Below are 17,836 nucleotides of genomic sequence, written 5' to 3' on the forward strand. Positions count from 1 at the left end.
ATCAAAACATCACATTGGTAAAGGTATTTTTTGGGTTTTTTTTTTGTTTTTTTTTTAAGATTTTATTTCTTTGAGAGAGAGAGAGAATGTGTGCGTTGAGTTGGGGGCAGAGGCAAAGGGAGAAGCAGACTTCCCGCTGAGCAGGGAGCTGATGTGGGGCTCGATCCCAGGACCCTGGGATCATGACCTGAGACGAAGGCAGATGCTTAACCGACTGAGCCACCCAGGCACCCCCCAAAGCATAAAATTAACCAAAGCATCAAAAGTAGCAAAGACCCGATGCAATTCAGTAAATTCTTAACACCTGGGAAGTCTTAATCATAAGACTTAGCTATTGAAATTATTGTATTTCATCCCATACACATGACCTAAGGCAATACAGGCTTTGATGGTACCAGTCCTGATATATTCTTTGGAGAGTATACAGAACACTAATAGAGACTAAAAAGCATTTCAACATTCCTAACAACAAACCCTTTATATCAGTCTGAAACTACAAGTGAATGGATTTAGTACCTTGAAAGAAAATTAACAATAATTTCTAGTATTCTCAGTTTTGGGATGGGTCCATTAATTGGATGGACCTTGTGATCCATCAGATTAGGCTAGTCTGATAACAATTCATACTATTCATGTCCATAAACATAAATGAGACTAAGACTTGGGAATATGCACAATAAAGGAGAGAAGTAGAAATAAACTTAGAGCAGATAAATTAAACTGCAAAGAGCTATACAGTAGGGTAATAGAGATAAAAATCGGTCAAGTGAACAGGTGAAGTAAATGTTGAGACACAAAGTATCTATTGGAAGAGTTCAAGATAGGGCTATTTATACCACAAAATATAGAATGATCAGTAACACTTGTATAATCTAAAGTTTTAAAGTGTACAAGCATTTTTACATACATTATTTATTTAGCCTCAAGAGGTAAGAATTATTTCCATTTTATTGAAAACTGAGGCTCAGGGAAGCTAAGTGATGGCCCAGATCATCTGACCATAAAGTAAACCCTGAACCTAAAAATTTAACACAAATTAACAAACATTTGCTGAATGAATCCAGTCAAAAAAACTTTGCTATTTACAAGACAGTGTGGGAAATACAGAAAAGGGTAAGCCTGCCCTAAAGGAATTTATATCTTAGTAAAACAAACTGCAAAGAGGTGAAAAGTTAGGTAATAATGATTCATAATTTGAGTAAGATTCTAGCCAATGACAGAACAGATGTCACAAGGTAGCACCCGGTTAATTGACAAATAATTGAAAAATAACTAAGTTTCACAGGGACTCCTGAAAAGCATGTCAAAATGGGATGGTTCATAGAAAAGGCTCCATGGAAGAAATGGGATTTCAGTGAGGGCTTATATGGTGAGCAAGGTATATACTAGAAGAGAGTGACCTCCTTAGAGACAAAGACCATGTATCTATGTCACTTTCATATCTGTGTCACAGAACCTCAATAACTTACTGCATGACTAAAGATCATTGTCTGGCTGATGAACTGATTAACAACTGGATGAATAAACACATGGATGGGAAGTATGGAGCATCTAGACCGGGGGAAGGGCCAAAGTATGCCTGGGAGACAGTGAATGCAAAAAAAATTATTGTGCTTATCCAAGGTTAGAGGTGTTAGGAAGAATAGAATAGTAGCTAGAATGTAGGTCTCCTGACTTCCAGTGAGGAACAGAGGTGTGAATGGAAAGAATACCGGTTTTAAAATTAGACAAACTTAAGCTAGAATCCCAGTGCCACCCCATACCCAGGCTGTAACTTTGGGCAAGCTACTGAACCACTTCAAGACTCAGAAATCATGCATGTAAAACACTTAGGAGTGCTTGGCACAGAGTTAAGTGTGTTAGTTTCCTTCTCCCCAGACCCCATCTTAAAGGGTATTTTACTTTATTAAAAGATTCACTTTGGTACTGCTAGCATTGGAAATATCCCCTAGATAGCTGCCTCATGACTTAATTTACTCAAACCTAATTTAGATATAACTTTTCAGATGGCTCTTTACCTGCACACATATATGTATCTGTCATGTCAGTAAAATAATTTGAAATCGCTGCATTATATATGAGGTCAGTGATCAAAGAGGACACATTTTGATGAAATTAACAGTGCTGAGGAATATACTGATACACCTGGTTTTACTGAGTTAGAATTATAGAAAAACCCAGATATTTAAAAACAACTGCAATATAACTTTCATTAACTATTAAATACCCTTAATGTACTGAAAGTTGTTCTTATACCTTTAGAAAAAATGGACAAATGCTCAGGGAAAGAAAAGAAAAGGCAGTTAAAAAGTGATTTTTTTTTTTTAAAGATTTTATTTATTTGACAGAGAGAGACACAGCGAGAGAGGGAACACAAGCAAGGGGAGTGGGAGAGGGAGAAGCAGGCTTCCCGCGGAACAGGGAGCCCGATGCGGGGCTCGATCCCAGGACCCTGAGATCATGACCTGAGCTGAAGGCAGACGCTTAATGGCTGAGCCACCCAGGCGCCCCAAAGTGATTTGTTTTTATAAGTAGCTTCCAGAGCATTTCCAGAGATAATCTTCAATATTTTCTGTATCTTCAGAAAAATGCCATTTGCTATTCAAAATGAAACTAAGATATTAAAAATTCTCAAATCATCAATTCAGTTATCTAAATTGAATTTAAATTTTATTTCACCCCACAGTATCTACCAAGATGGAAAAATGGCTTGTGTTTAAGGAAGATTTTGTATGACCAGAAATGAAAAGGGTTTTTTAGTTGGCTGAATTAACCAGAAATTCAATTCACCAAGAATAATGTATACATTGTACATCCCAGTTTATCCACATTTCACATGACTAGATTCTGGAAAAAGGATTGGAAAAATGTTTAATTTGACAATCAGTAGCATAAAACTATCTGTCTCTGTATGTAAGGTAGGCAGACATTTTATGGAACCAATCATTTGACTTTTCCATCAGAGAACAGACCCCTGGCTCCTGGCCTTTCTTCCACTGCTCTGTCTTCTTCCTGGTTCCTGAGAGACAATTACCCTACCACTCAGGTTGCTCCTTCCTCAAGGCTCTGTCTTAGGCTCTTTCACTCTTCTAATTCCATATGCTCTTCCCTAAGCAATCCCATTACAGAACGTTTCAAACATCATGGATAAATTGAAACCAAATCAGTATTATGCCCTCGCTGTCTCTTCCATGCCGCAGCTCTGTATAGGGACATCTGTTTGAGCTGTCCACTGAAATAGCTCATAGGCAACTCAACTGCAAATGGTCCAAAACTGCATTCATCATCTATTCCCCCAAACTTGTCTCCTTCAGTGAGCCCTATCTTTAGTAAACAGCTCCAACAATCTCCCAACTGATCATGCCGCCCAAAAAGGGAGTCATAACTGACTGCTACCATACCCACATTTAATCAATCACTACGTCCTTTTGATTCTACCTGTTAAATACATTTAGCCACTTCTCTCAGTCCTCTCTTTCAACCCTAACTCCTCTTTCAACCCTATTTTTCCTGTAGCTTCCTAGTGGTCTCCTTACATCTTCTTCGGCCCTTAATCTCCTCTCCAATCAATTATGCATCTGCGCCTAGAGTGGCCTTTTAAAGATGCAACTCAGATTACATAACTTCCTTATTGAAACTGTATTGACTTCTAATTGTCTTAAATCTATACTGGAGGGGCGCCTGGGTGGTTCAGTCGTTTGGGCGTCTGCCATGGGCTCAGGTCATGATCCCAGGGTCCTGGAATCAGGCCCTGCTCAGCGGGGAGCCTGCTTCTCCCTCTCCCTTTGCTTCTCCCCCTGCTTGTGCTCGCTCTCTCTGTCAAATAAATAAATAAAATCTTAAAAAAAAAATAAGAAATTAAAAGTAGAAAAAAAAATCTATACTGGAATAATCTGGTCCCTGTTTATCTCGGAAGCCTCTTTTCACTCCTTTTCCCACCTCAGAGCCCCCACACAAGTTATTTCCTCTGTAACATTGCTCTTCTCAGAGCTCCCTTCAGCTAACTTCTGTTCTCTCTCCGACTGTCAGCATAACAATCTCTTGCCCAAACCCTCAGACTGGGTTAAACCACCCTACTATCACTCGATACAACTCCTATTACCCTTCTTCTCCTTCACACACTTGCCATTTTAGTTATTCCTTGTTCATCTGCTTTCCCACTACGTTTTAAACTCAGTGATGCCAGGATCCCTGCGGTATCCTCACAGTGGCACAAAGAACACTGAAGAAAGCTTTAGAAGACCTGGGTTTTAGTGCTGGTTAGTTTAACTTGCTGTGCAATTCTGGTGAGTCACTTCACTTCTCTAGGCCTTCTTTGTAAAAGGACAGGCATTGGTTTTGATCAGAGTTTCTTAAGCTTCACTAATGTATGGGTCCCTTTTAAAGGAAGAAAAAAATCTTAGACACCTGCCAAGGTTGTGTCCTGAGATTCCCCAGAGGCCCTATAACTCCCAGGTGAGAAAAGTGATACAAGAAACCTTTAAAATGTCTTTGAATTGTGAAATTTGGGCTTTATAATGACCTTTTACATTATTAATATAAAAATGTCATATTTTTAAAGTCTAAAACTCTCAGATCCCAAGAATATATTTGTGGATCCCCAAGAATCTGTAGATCCCAGTTTGAGACAGAGATGGTCTCCTCCAGGTTTAAAACTTCATCATTCTAAGAAAATGAAAATGGATGTTTATTTTCTAGAGTACTTCATAATGAATCATACCCTATACATGGGCTTCTCCCCCTCACATGGGCTCATTAAACTCAGATTTGGGAAAGAATACAAGGAATTTCACAACATCAAGGCATCCAGAAAAAAAATCTATCATTTGAAGACAGATTCTTAGGTACTGATTTGATAACAGGATGAAAAGCATTTGACCTTAAGTCAATGTATGTGGCAACAAATGACTGATAGAAAGCATTTCCCTGGGCTCAAATTATACTATCTTTTTGATTATATAGAGAAGTATGTGAGAACATGAATTAAAAAGTGAGAGAAGAACAATAAAAAGGCGAAAGGCAATCGCTCAATTTAAAAAAACATTTGACATACAGATGTCCAAAAAGCACATAAACAGATACTCAGCAGAATCAGTCATTAAGGAAATGCAAATCAAAACCACAATGACATAACAGTCTACACCTACAAGAATGGTTCTAATCAAAAATATGGAAAACAACAAGAGTTCAGGAGGATGTGAAAACTGGGACCCTCACACATTGAGCTATGGAAAACAGTTAGGCGGTTCCTCAAAAAGTTAAACACAGAATACAAGCCAGCATTTGTGTTCCTAGGTATCTACCTAAAAGAACTGAAAATGGGGACTCAAACAGATACTTGAACACTTGAAGGTTCATTGCAGAATTATTCATACAAGTCAAAAGGTGGGATCAAAGAAGTGTTCAACAAATGAATGGATAAGCAAAATGTGGTATATACATACAAAGGAATATTATTCCACCAAAAAAGAAATAGGAGTTCTGATACATGCTACAACATGGATGAACTTTGAGAACACTGTGCTAAGTGAAATAATACACCAAAGGACAAATTTTGTATGATCCCACTTAAATGAAATAACTGAATAGGCAAATTCATAGAGACAAAAAATAGGACAGAAATAACCCTGGGCTAGGGATGGGTGGGTGATGGGGAGTTATAGTTTAATGGGTGCAGTTCCTACTTGGGATGATGAGACATTTTGAATATAGACAGGGCAGATGTTTGCACAATGTTGTGAATGCAATTAATGTCACTGAACTGTATACTTAAAATGGCTGAAATGGGGCCAAGAGACACATGACAAGATGCTCAACATCATAATCATCAGGGAAATGCAAATCAAAATCACAATGAGATCACCTTACACATGTCAGAATGGCTAAAATAAAAAACATAAGAAATAACAAGTAGTGTTGAGGATGTGGAGAAAAAGGAACCCTTGTGCATTGTTGGTGGGAATGTAAACTGGTATAGCCACTGTGGAAAACAGTATGGAGGTTACTAAAAAAATTTAAAAAAAAATACCGTATGACCCAATAATCCCACTACTGAGTATTTACCCAAAGAGAATGAACACATGAGTTCCAAAAGATATATGCACCTCTATGTTTACTGCAGCACTATTTATGATAGCCAAGATATGGGAGCAACGAAATGAATAGATAAAGAAGATATGCGATACATGCATGCACAAGCACACACAATGGAATACTACAAGACCATAAAAAAGGATGAGATCTTGCTATTTGTGACATGGATGGACCTAGTACACTTGATCTTGGCCAAAAGGCCGAGAAGCGATGGATGGACCTAGTACTATGTTAAATGAAGTAAGTCAGACAAAGACGAATACCATATGATTTCACTCATGTGAAATCTAAGAAACAAAACAAAATAATAAACAAACAAAAATAGAATGAGACCTATAAACACAGAGAACAGAGGGAAGGGGGGAGGGGCAAAATGGGTGAAGAAGAGTGGGAGATACAAGCTTCCAGTCATAGAAATAAAAGGTATAGCATTGGGAATACAGTCAGTGACATCATAATAGCATTGTATGGTGACAGATGGCAGCTACACTTGTGGTGAGCACAGCGTAACATATAGAGATGTTGAATTGCTATGTTATACTCCTGAAACTAATGGAACACTGTATGTCAACTATTTTCAAATAAAAAATTAAAAAAAAAGGAAAAGAAAATGGTTAAAATAGCAAATTTTATATTAAATATATTTTACCACAATAAAAGACAGTGAGAGAAGAGCTTGTTATTTACTGGTTGTGCAACTAAAAGGTTAATGATCTAATAGAGATACAAAATACACAATACATTGTTTTAACAGAAAAATTTGTTCTACAATCAAGGATCTCAAGAATTAGCAGTACTGGGGCACCTGGGTGGCTCGGCTGGTTAAGTGGCTACCTTCAGCCCAGGTCATGATCTCAGGATCCTGAGATGGAGCCTTGCATCGGGCTCCCTGCTAAGAAAGGGAACCTACTTCTCCCTCTGCCCCTCTCCCCAGCTTGTGCCCGCTCACGTGCACTCTTTCTCAAATAAATAAATAAAATCTTAAAAAAAAAAAAAAAAAAGAATTAGCAGTAGTAAGTGTATGACTCATCACTTACTCATATTTTGGAATTATGGAGGTCCCCATAACTGGTTTATACCTATCAAGCCATACAAATTCTAATTCTATGGTTCAAGTTAATTACTAATCATCCTTAGTGATGGATGTTAGAGGCCTCAAGGGTAACTGAAGAACAGCTGAACTGCAAATCTAAATATACTGATCTCTTATTATCCTTTGTATCCCCTTCTAGTACAGGTGATAAAGTGAGTAAATGACTATCAGAATCTAGGAGAGAAAAGTTAAATCACAATCGTTGTGCACAGTAGGTTCTGAGAGCAGAACCTAATGCTATTTCTTCCAATTTTTACCTTATGGAACACATGCTTTGCAAGGGAAAACAGAACTCCTGTGTCATTCAGATACTAAAGAATTAATTTTATTTGTTCCATTTGTTTGCTTTGTTTTACAACTTGACAAGTGATTCTAATAGAAGTGCTCTTCTTGGTTGAAACCCCCTGGTATTTCAGCACCTCTGCACCTCTTTTCGACATGGCTGTTTCAAAGGACTTTCCCAAATGTATCAGCTATGCTATGGAGCAAACTGATCACCCTTGCTACCTCTTCAGATTCTGAGTCAAAGGCCTTTCTCAACAATGCCAAAAAGGCCTTCTTCAGGCCAGCTGTCATCCCATGTTCTCTGCTACGGTCTTCGTGCTCCTTTGATTTGGACACTTCACTCTCTTCGAAAAATCTTGCCAAGAAAGTCAAAAGAGACAACATCCTTCATTTTGCTCAAGCTGCTTGGAATTAAACCGCTGAGTGAGAAAGGTAACATCCATTCATAATAAATATTCTGTTTTTCAGGCTTCCCTTTTCTGGACTTCTTACAGAATGCCCAGAGGCCAGGCTCTCAAATTATCTAAATATAAACAAAATGCGTGTTTCCTGACTGAGACCTCATCTGCCAAGATTCCACTCAGACTGCTGATTTATAGGTGGCTCTAACTCTCTAAGTCCAGAAGACTTTAACAGACATGGTGACACTGCCCATGGCTGGGGAAACAGAACAGCTAAAATAAAATCCACAGCACTCCAAAGAGGAAGAAGCAAATTGGGGTAAAACACCCAGTTTCCTTCTTTTTTTTTAGCACTCAATACTTTTCACTCTACCTCTTGTATTCTAAATTACAAGATAACCTTTTCGATATAACTTATATGTGTCATAGTAAACTGGATACTCTTAAAATAATACTGTGTATCTTGAAAAAAATAAATACTTAAAATTGAACAAACTTTTTTTTAAAGATTTTCTTTATTTAAAGATATTATTTATTTAAAGAGTGAGAGAGGGAGCACAAGCAGGGTGGAGGGGCAGAGGGAGAGGGAGAAGCAGGCCCCTTGCCGAGCAGGGAGCCCGATGCGGGGCTCGATCCCAGGACCCCAGGATCACCACCTGAGCTGAAGGCAGACGCTTAACCAACTGAGCCACGCAGGTGGCCCTGAACAAACATTTAAGGAAGAAATTTTAAATATCAATTATCCTTTTCCTTCAAGTTCATATTTTCACAGGATGGCTGATTCTATAAGCTATGCTACTATCTTGACTCAAAACCCAGGATAACTAACTGTACATCTTCAGCTGAGCATTCAATTTTTGGATACTTGGTTGTCTTGCCCAACATTTCAGTTTCTATCCAAGAATCAAAAAGTCATTTATATAGGGGCACCTGGGCGGCTCAGTCATTAAGCGTCTGCCCTCGGCTCAGGTCGTGATCCCAGGGTCCTGGGATCGAGCCCAGCATCGGGCTCCCTGTTCCGTGGGGAGCCTGCTTCTCCCTCTCACACTCCCTCTATGCTCTCTCTCTCAAATAAATAAATAAAATCTTTTTTTAAAAAAAAGTCATTTGTTGAAGTCTGCATTTTTATGTAACCCATGTAAACAAATACTGTAAATCTCCAACTCAGGGTAAGGAAGGACCAATGACAATCTGCCAACTTGAAGCTTGGTAATGAAAGGGATAGAAAGACATCTTCGGATCACCAGATCACTGAAGGTGAAGTTGACTAACAGTGAAATGTCAACTCTGGCTCTAATTCTTCATCAGAAAGATGAGAAGAATAAGTGACTCCCAAAATAGCACTAAGTAAAATTGATAATATTCTAGAAAGTAGTATAAAGTATATAAAAAACATGCATTTGGGAAAATATTCCTGCACTCGATTTTCTCACTTAAGAATACTAGCCAGAGATGTCTCTGTTGATTTTGTTACAGCTGTAACTTTTCCACCATACCAGGCATTAAAGTTACAAATTGGCTTGCTATTCTAGTGGTCTGGGAAAAATATATGCTGTTTCACCAAACTGCTGTAAATTTAAATCCATTTCCTCTAGTTCTTGGCTTCTTTTGGGAGAATACTTCTAACTAAAAGTGTAATAAACTATATTGTCATACTTCAGGGTTTTTACAACTCCATCCACAGTGAGGAGGTAGTAAGAACTCATAAGGAAGTAACGTATTATAGTGACATTTTATAACCTTTAGCAAGCCTGAGGACAACCGAAATCACGTGTTTAAGATGGGAAGCGTTACTAAATTTGGGATGACTTCTTGTGGCTTTTTTTTTTTCTTACACCAGCATCACTAAATTTTTCAGAAATAGATTTCTGGTTTTTTTCTAAATCACTTTTCCTTCATAACATGAAACACAATTCCTTTTTCAGAAAAGAAATGTTCTTGGTAAAATTTAAGTTAACAAAAGATGGGAAACTAGGATACTAATTAATTTTTAAGTTACTACAAAAGATAATTTTGAAAAACCCTGAGATTTCCATGAACTGTCAGTCAGTGCCCCAAGTATAGTTCCTTTTTAACAAGAAATCAACCTAGTAACCAAATGAAAAACAATTAAAATGAGACAAAAACAAGGCAGGTACATGACTGTCTTAACATAGTATGTTTCTGAATTGTCATGGGGGAGACTGATAAGAACAATCAAAGCAGAGAAAAAACATGGAAAGAGTACTATACAAAGCCTCTACTGGTGACCTTTTATTTTGTAATTCAACTTTCATTCATTTAATAAGTATTGATTGAGTTGTTACTGTGTAGCAGGCCTTATGCTCTATCCTAAGACACATCAGAGAACAGGATATGGTCCTTGTCTTCAAGAGTTTAAAGTTAGCAACACACTCAGACATTTTAATAATTTTTAATAAGGGGGGGGAAGGATACATTCAGAAATTTTGACTTGTGGACCTAAAATTCTAAAAATTTTCTTTGTTTTATTTTAGTTATTCCTGCAAATTCCTTTGATATATAAAGTTACATGATTGCCCTATCTGTGAATAGACCAAGGCTGTTCCTTTCTACATGTATAGAAAATTAAGTATTGGAAGGGTCTTTAAAGATCAATTGGTCTAACTTAATCTAATTTGTCTAACATATGAGCCTAGAGGAGGGAAAGAGACTTGATTAAGGTCACTTGGCTGCTATGCCTTTATTTTAATGAGCTTTTCTTCCAAGTAAGATATAACTTCAGAAATACTATAGTTAGTGCTTTGATAAACCTATGCTTCTCTGACACCTTTCTTCTTTACCTACTGGGAGAGTGGTCACATTTAAGCTCATTCTCCTTTCTTCCAAACTTAGTGGAAGCAATCTTTTCTCACAGGGTCTGTTTCTCTTTAATGGCTATCCTGAGACCTCACCCCTGCACTATTTCCTCCTTCTACACTGATGTGCTCTCTTCTCGACTTTACTTGACTCAGCTGCTCCAGGAGAACTGTCCTACTTGCTGCCAAAATTCTCAGTGGTCTAAAATCACTCCCTTCATTCACACACCACCTGTTACCCTCACAGCTCGTGGAAATACCCCTCTCTACAGCTGGACTTAAACCCTAATCTTAAATGACAGTCTCTTCCTTCTAACTGTTAATGGCATTATTCTTTTCTTCATTCTTCTTGACCTTTCATTGTCATTTCACATTTTATTTCAGTAAAAAAAAATACGTGAGCTTGGGAGTCAGAAAGATCTCCATTTCAATCCAGATTCCACCTTGTACTGACAGTGTACTCTCAGGCAAGTTACTGAACCATGCTAAACTTGATTCGCCTGTAAAATAGGGATAATCCTAATTCCTACTTTATAGGGTAATTGTGAGGACTAAATGAGATTATATATGTAAAGTGATTACCACAATGCCAGGTACATAAGAGATACTAAGTGTTGTTTTCCTTTCCTTTTCATGAAACTCTCTTCGTTTGGCATCGATGATACTAGTCTGTCCTCTCTCTCATCTTCTTTCAAACTTGACCTGTGTGTCAGTTCTGCAGCCCCCAGCTTCCCTCTATGCCATGACAGCCAAATCAACAGGCTAGTTCCACTGTCTGAAACAAGGCTCATCCCCTATCTTCACGTCTCTCTGGGATATTTCTTAGATATCCCACCTTCACTTCAAATTCAACAAGTCTAAAAGCAAGTGCATCTTTCTTCCCTCAGAGGAGTCCCTCTTCTCTATTTCTTTTAATATCTCATCTCTCTGTATATCAGTCAAAAGTTCATCTTTGACCCTTTTGTCTTTCCATCTTCGTCATTTCTTATTTAGTCACCAAATCTTACAAGTTATCAAAATATCTTTGTCACTTGTCCCTTCCACAGAGAGCTTCTGTCTTACCTCTTCCCTATTTCTAAATCTTCAAACTCCCAGTACCTCCTAGACAAAGTCCATGTTCCTCAGGCCAGCGTTTGTACCCTGCCAACCCGAGCCCTTTTCCTCCGTATGTGCACTTCTTCCCACTGATTCTCCAGTACACCATGCCCACTGATATCTTGACCTTCCTACCCCAGGATGCTCCTCATGTTTACAATTTCCAGCTTCTTCCTTCTCATGTATCCATATCCTTTCTTCCAGGTGCAAGCATCTTATGAAACAACTACTCGCTATTCCAGCTCTGCATGTATGTGTTCTTCCATAAATTTTTACTACAAGTTTTTCCTCAATCACACATTGCCCGGCTCCGTTATTTATTTCTTTCATATGGTATGTGTAGGTACTATCTTTGAAACAAGACTGTGAGCAAGGACTATCTCATCTCTGTTTTGCCTAGAAGAGTGCGGCATATATAAAGTAGTTCAATAAATAACTTGTTTAATAAATAATACATATAGGGGCAGCTGGGTGGCTCAGTCGGTTAAGAGTCTGCCTTTGGCTCAGGTTATGATCTCAGGGTCCTGGGACTGAGTCCCACATAGGGCTCCCTGCTCAACAGGAAGTCTGCTTCTCCCTCTGCCTGCCACTCTCCCCTGCTTGTGCTCTCTCTCGCTCGCTCTCTTTCTTTCTGACAAATAAATAAATAAAATCTTTCAAAATAAATAAATAATACATATAAACAGGTTTCCAAAAAAATCTCATGATAAATAAACTTCCTAGCCCTTTACCTGACTTGGAAGCCCTGCATCAGATGCAACAGAACACTGAATGTCCATCACTAGTCTGTGAACTGAATTATACAGGTAAAAAGTAGCTGATGAGGTACTTATGCAATTTTATGGATTCATTTACAATATGTGCAAAAAGAAAAAGCCTGTGTAAATGTTAAATCCACAAAATCATAAATACATATATATGTCATGGAAATTCTTTTAAAATAATTCAATTTTGTACATGCTTTGCATCTCTAGTTGGTAAATTTAAAAATAATATTTAGGCAAGACTGCTAATAACATTATGTCTAATTAGTAGAAATAAAAGTATATCTGAATCATTTAATTTCAATTACATCATCATTTCCTTAATTGCATAATATTTGCTAAGAATTGTGTTAAGCACTAGGGATAGCCAGAAGATGGTCTCTGCTCTCAAGAAGCTCAATCCTAAAACTGCCTGTAAAATCGGTTATAGTACGATAGGATAATTGGTATGTTCCAGTCATGAACCAAATGCTGTGAGGGGAACACTGCGCCGTCTGATGTGGCTGAGCCATAATATTTGTGGTAGCACATGGAGGGAACAGGCTGAGGCTGACCACAAAGTTTCTAATGCTCCCTGAAAGGAGGGTGAAATGTAAACAAACAGCATTTTAGAAAGATAACCGTCAACTTGGGAGGATGAAATGCAAACAGCAGACTGTTGAGTCAGACAGATAACTTGCAATTACTCAGGTGAGGAATTAGGAAAATCTGAACTAAATCAACATCAATGGAAATAAAGAGGTTGGAAAAACAAAATTATAGTAGCAGCAATCAGTAGATTCAGATATAGAAAGATTTTTTTCCCCCACCACATTTGGCACCAGGGAGCAGAAGTGTACAAAAAACGTATTCTTCTTAGATACTTACTTGCTGTTGCTATTACTTTTATTCCAAAGTCTGATGGATAAAAACAGTTAGTCCATACACTGAGAACACAACTTGGCAGCATTTTTTCTAACTTTCATGTTTCACTTAAGGTTGAAAGTCAAGTCACTCCAACACATTCCAGCCACCAATGCATCCCAGGTCAGGTGTTCTTTAAAAGGATGTGAACTTAGAGGAAGTGGGTCTACTTTGTTAGACCCAGAGGCACTGCATATTTAGAAGTGTGATTACTTCTAGTAAGCACTTTTTCTGGTCAAATGTGGTAGAGTACAGATCTGTTACGTGTCACCCTTTTCATATTGGTGCTTAAAATAAAATTTTAAAAACAAACTAATACGATGAAGGGGCTTAATGTTTTTCTTGAACAAAGGTAGTTTTAAAACATATTGAATCATTGCAGAAATTCTTTAAACTCCTATCACACAGATAAGCATTTAAGCAAATTATTTTGTTATCTCTTATTATGTGACAATATATTATTGTGGGGTCTGAGACTGAAATAACTAAGTGCAGAAATATCTCAATAATTTCAACAAATAGCTCCTGCTACTGAATGGGTCCCAGCAGGGAGGACAACCAGGTATGTTCCTATAAATCCTTAAATTACTGAAAACACATAATCACCATTAAGGAAAGAAACAGCAGCAGGTCAAAAGGCAAAACCGCATTCTGTTCCACTTTAACTGGTAATAAGAAAGTACAGATTAAGGAATAAAGATGTGCACCAACCACACATCCTTAAAAAAAAATTAGTATGTGCTAGGAAGCAATCATCCTGGTGGCAAATGTAATTCTTGTGTAGTATTACAGTATAAGGGAGTGGCTTGCACTCAAATCCCACCCTTTTAAAAAATGACCTGGATTTGGTCAGTGATTGGAGCACTGATTAGGGTGTCCTGGTGACTCTTAGCTTGAATGGGATGGAATAAGTTACTTGTCCTCTATTTTGATTTCATTTGGAGAAGATAAAAATTTAAGGCAACAATTATGCTCATCCCTTAAAGACATATAATCCTCTAAGAATTTTCTAAGCCCCTTGTATATCTGATCTTACTTGATCCTCACAATAAACACCTCCCACTTAATAGGTAAGGAAATTGAGGTCCCAAGTTTTTAAAGAAATTGCCAGTTAACAGAAGAGGAAAGATTACAACCCAGGTATCCTGACTCCCAAAACAGTGATATTCTCTGGAATAAAGTATAATCAGAGGTCAGTGTTGGTAAAAAGTTGAGTATTAAACATCTCTATAGTAGTAGGAAAATCATCTTCATTGTTTGTATGTAATGATTATAATACTTCCTGAATGATACACCTTATATTTCCAGTGAAAACAACAAGAAAATGTTTCATGGTTTGGTAGTTATGCTAGATTTCTCTGGATACTCAAAATAGATTGCTAAAAAAAAAATCAGTTCTTGTCAATTATATTTATACGTCAGTGGTCACTTCTGGACACAAAAGTGCTCTCAATTTTACGACGCTATCTGGAAGAAGTTCAACACCACATTGTTAATACTCTACTCCTACAAAATAATTTTAAAGCTCCATGGGAATTTAGATTTGCACAAGTTATTAGGATGTGACCTTTCCCTTAGATTTCTTATTTTAGGATTGACTTAACATTGTATTTCCCCAGTGGGAGCTGTTGTACTTCCTTCGCAGATAAGAAAAATAGCAATCACAAATTATAGTGAGTAAACTTAGGAAAACATATATTTCTGTGATGCAGATGAAACCAAATCATAAAAGGAGCCCGAACTACGTATTCCTTGAGTTTGAGAGGAAAGCCATGTGGCTTGCTAACAAAAGAAAACAAAAGTCATGCCATTATGGTATTTCCCTGAAATTTATACTTAATTGTTTTTCGTCCCAGCTACCAAGTCTTATGACTTTTAAAGATTATTAAAGATGTTTACGTCACTAAATTTCCTATGTCCTGTCTACTGAGAGTATAAAAGGTTAAAAATACCAAACTTTTAATATTTTAAAAGATTTCAGATCACAGGATCTGGATTGAAGGACAAGGAGTTCATCAGTATAAAGAAAAAAATTGAGTAACAGAGTTGCTTCACTATGTTTCATGGAATAATAGTGGCTTCCAATGATTGACCTCTTACATGATACTGTGGTAGAACTGGCATATTATTTGTAACATACGAGTCGTTGAAAGTATCCAGATAATCAAGCATGCTATAGCTAGGACTGGAGAGCTCCTTACTGGTATTTTTTTTAAAGGCAAAGAAAAGTGTGGAAGGGGAGATGATGAAGACATGTACATTTTTTTCCTAACTCGGTGCCAAAATCAATAATTTTATATGGTGTTAGTTGATGGAAATATTAAAATTAAGAAATTATGAAAAGATTAAAAGTATTTGCTAAGAATGAAAGTGCAGGATATAAATGAGAATTAAGTAACTGTCAAAAGTAATCTCTTGTATCCTCTCTTATCAGACATATTTGTACGGTTAGGTTTTACTTAAATTATTTGAGAACACGGCTTCATTTGATTTATTCCTCAAGAATCTCAAATAATCAAACCTACCATTCATTCTGAAGTTTAATTGTTAATTCAGAGTCTCTATATCACGGAAGTTTTTCTTTCAGGCTTAATTTTTAGGAATTTAACCCTCAACATATTACAGCTGTGACTAACATTTTTAAGTAAAGATAGTACCCACTATGGTTGACATACATTTTTTCACAAAATATTATATAGTTTGGACAAAGCTAGGTTTTAAAACATTGTTTTAAATGGAAATAGAATTTAGAAATCATTTAATACAATCCCTTAAGTGTCAATGGATAGCAATGTATCAAATACTACATAGACATATAAAAATATGTGTGTATGTTTATTAAGAACTGGAAGGCAACTTTAGAATAGTTTGAATAAGAATATTAAGATTATAGATAATTTTTTCTTTAAATGATCTGTATTGTTGTTATTACATTGCTTATTTGATATAAAAAATACAGTAAACTGTATTGCAGTTAAAACCTATAATCTCAACTTCATGTCATTAACTATAACACTTAACCCTCAAATGAAGGTTTAGAATGAAAAGCAAAGGCAAGGGGCGCCTGGCTGGCTCAGTCGGTTAAACATCTGCCTTCAGCTCAGGTCATGATCCCAGGGTCCTGGGATCGAGTCCTGCATCGGGCTCCCTGCTCAGCGGGGAGCCTGCTTCTCCCTCTCCCTCTGCCTGCCACTCTGTCTACTTGTGCTCTCTCTCTGTCAAATAAATGAATAAAATCTTTAAAAAAAAAAAAAAAAGAAAAGAAAAGACAATCACCCCTAATCCTTTTCCTGTTCATTGTAATACATTTTAATCATGTAATTTTGTATCTTAAAATTTTCTCTATATCGTTATTCTAAAACGACCATTCCCCTCAAATATTCAAACCACAAATTTAGAATATTTGATTTAGATAAATCTTTTTTAAACAACTGATTTGTATCCACCTCTCTGGAAGTCCTACTTTGTTAAACCTGCATTTTCAAAAGCAGTCATTCCTTTCTAACTAGCAACACGTGGACTTGCAAGCCATAAGGGACCCGCAGCACAGTCTTTACATTTTATTTAAATTTGGCATAACCTCAGGAAATCATCTGCACCTCCTTGCAATTAAGTAGGTTTTTTCCTAGCCAAGACCAAAACAAAACAAAAAAATACCAAAAACCCCATATTATTCTGATACCTAAACTTGAGGTTAAACTCCTCACTCTCCACCCTTATCCCACTATCACACACACAAAGCCACTGCTAAGTGATAATATATTTAAATGAACAGAAATCATTTAAACGTATGCTTCGGAGGAAATACGTCTCTGTTCATATTGCTGGTAACGTATCTCCAGAGCAATCTGAAATGTCTTAAATACTAATAACAAAAGACTAATGTAGTTGCTCAAACCCTTTAACAAAGAAACTCCTCTTCCAGCAATGCAGTTGAACAAGATTATTTTTTAAAAAGTGAAATATAGGGGCGCCTGGGTGGCTCAGATGGCTAAGCATCTGCCTTTCGGCTCGGGTCATGATCTCGGGGTCCTGGGATCAAGCCCTGCATTGGGCTCCTGGCTCAGCGGGGAGCCTGCTTCTCCCTCTCTCTCTGCCTCTCCCCCCTGCTCATGCTCTCTCTCTCTCTGTATCTCTGTGTCTCAGATGAATAAATAAAATCCTAAAAAAAAAGTGAAATATATTCCTATATGTAATGATATAAGAATAAATAACAATTGTATAATAATAAAAAACTGGAAACCACCTCAAAACTGGCTTAGTAAATTATGTGGTATCATTAAGATTTATTATTGTGTTGCCACTACAACAAATCTGGAAGCCAGGTAGAAACAAAGAAAGATTTATATGCTCTAACAGTAAAAGAAGCAAAATGCTACATATACT

The 17,836-nt window shown here is 37.2% G+C and overlaps 1 protein-coding gene and 1 pseudogene across 4 annotated transcripts in view; both read right to left on the minus strand.

The window, feature by feature from the left end:
• The window catches only part of PPARG (peroxisome proliferator activated receptor gamma), a 179,699-nt gene that overhangs the window by 134,207 nt on the left and 27,656 nt on the right, over positions 1–17,836 (minus strand). The window lies entirely within an intron of this gene.
• On the minus strand, positions 6,143–6,305 carry LOC118523843 (U2 spliceosomal RNA; annotated as a pseudogene).

Source organism: Halichoerus grypus, chromosome 1, assembly GCF_964656455.1.
Source record: "Halichoerus grypus chromosome 1, mHalGry1.hap1.1, whole genome shotgun sequence".
Taxonomy (NCBI): domain Eukaryota; kingdom Metazoa; phylum Chordata; class Mammalia; order Carnivora; family Phocidae; genus Halichoerus; species Halichoerus grypus.